We start from the raw sequence: 1,992 nt of genomic DNA on the forward strand, positions 1-1,992 counted from the left end.
AATTTAACTGTGACCCAAAGTCACAGTCTTACTTTGGGTCTGCATGACACTCCAGTAGCACAGAGCTACTGAGGCTACGCCACATTTTTGAAATGTAAAATTAAGTTTCTGAGCTGTCAGAAGTTGAGATTAGATGGGAAAAAAAATCATTTGAAGATTCTAATAAAAACTCAACCTAACAGTGATCAAAATGAAATAGGATTAGTTGTCATAAAAACGGCTTGGGATGATATACAGAACATGATTCAACACAACATTATCTCAGACTCAGTTACTGTCAGTCATTTTTCCCTAACAAAGAATCAATTATCAGTTTTGAACTTTTGCAGGCCAGGGTGAAGATCTGGGCCTATGCTCATGGATACATTAGAATGTGAACTGGGCATCCATTTTGGAAACATAAACTGACTGAAAATCACTTCTGATGTATCTAAATAAAAATAGGCCATAAATGTAGATCCGAGCATCTGGGCAGCCTGGACACGTTAGTTAGATCCTGCCGTGTATCTAACTAACAAGTTGTAGGTTTAAAATTGTGGCCAGTAGGACTTTCTAACAATTTCATTTAAAAAATTAGATTATCCTAAGCTTGCCATGTTTTCCTTTGAGTACACCTTTTTAAATTAGATTAATTATTATTCCTGTTTATTGGTTTAGATTTTGCTGTTTGAACCGATTTTCTAATAGCTACTAACGTCCAGCTGTTAATTCTGTATAAAACTAGAATTAACATTTCAGCAGGTGAGAAATTAAAATAAAATCCACCAAGAAGAAACATGAACTGCCTGCTGATGCTGTCATGACACTTCACTACACCACCTCACAGATAAAAATTTTAAAAGCCTGTTTAAAAAATGTCCCCATCACTTGTTCTTGGCATTGTTTTATTAAAATAGTAAGCTGCTACAGTCTGTTATTAATACACCTGGTTAAAAGTCATCTCTGCTAATGAATAATTGATGACCGTTCTTATCGAAATGGCTCATTAAAACTGACACTGTTACTAAACGATTTTGCTGGATGTAGAAGTGTTTCATGTCTTTACCTGAGATTTCCCTCTGAAAAGAAGCTGACCAGGATTCAAACTTAGAATATCAGGCCACAAGACAGCACTGCTAATGACTGCAGCTCAAGAAACTGTTTGCAACCAAGACTGTCGAAATCTCATCAGTCTCATTAAAGATGTTTGTTTTTGTGAAACATCTGAAGAAGCTGAACGTTTAAAATATTAACTACAGAACTCCTGAGTGCCTTTTTCTTAAGTTCTCAGGTACAATTTGAAGTCCAACGAACCAGACTGAAGGTTTCAGTCCATTAACTTCTCACCACAGAAAACAGCCTAATCAGAAATTCAACACATTGTTTTGGTCCTGGTCTTGTGGTGTGAAGTGGACCGGATCTCCAGGCCTTTTCCCAGCTCCACCAACATAGAACTGAATATGTAATTATTATTACTACGTTATATCATGTTGTTTTCTTCTAATAATTAAAGTTTTGTTCTCTAACATTTTACTTGTTTACTCCATAATATAAAGAAAATAAGTATGAGTGTGTCCTGTGTATTTCAGCGTCACATATTTTTACTTCTATTACAATTCTTTATTTTTCAGCGGGGCTGTGTTTATTGAGCTTTCTCTTCTTCTTTGGCGAAGAATTTCCGCCTGTTGACACAAGTCTTCCAGAAGAATGTTAATGTGATGACAGAGTGACAACACCTGCATGCTTTGCTCACAATTTCCCCTTAGGAAGCTTGTAAGAGCCGTCACTGGGAGGAGCTGTAGCTTATTTTATGATTTTGTGTGTTTTACTGCAAAGTGAGCCTCCAGCTACAGCTGATGATTTATAATAACATTTTATATAACGGAATCCTTGATTCTTTTTCAGAGAAAATTTTACTCATCCAGAATCTTGATGCTCAAGTTTGCATCTTTGCGTCATCATCAGCTCGTTCACCTGCTACCTGCTTTGTACATTCACAACTTTCTCTCTCTC

Source organism: Poecilia latipinna, unplaced genomic scaffold, assembly GCF_001443285.1.
Source record: "Poecilia latipinna isolate Pla-1442-1.1 unplaced genomic scaffold, P_latipinna-1.0 Scaffold581, whole genome shotgun sequence".
NCBI classification, from domain to species: Eukaryota; Metazoa; Chordata; class Actinopteri; order Cyprinodontiformes; family Poeciliidae; genus Poecilia; species Poecilia latipinna.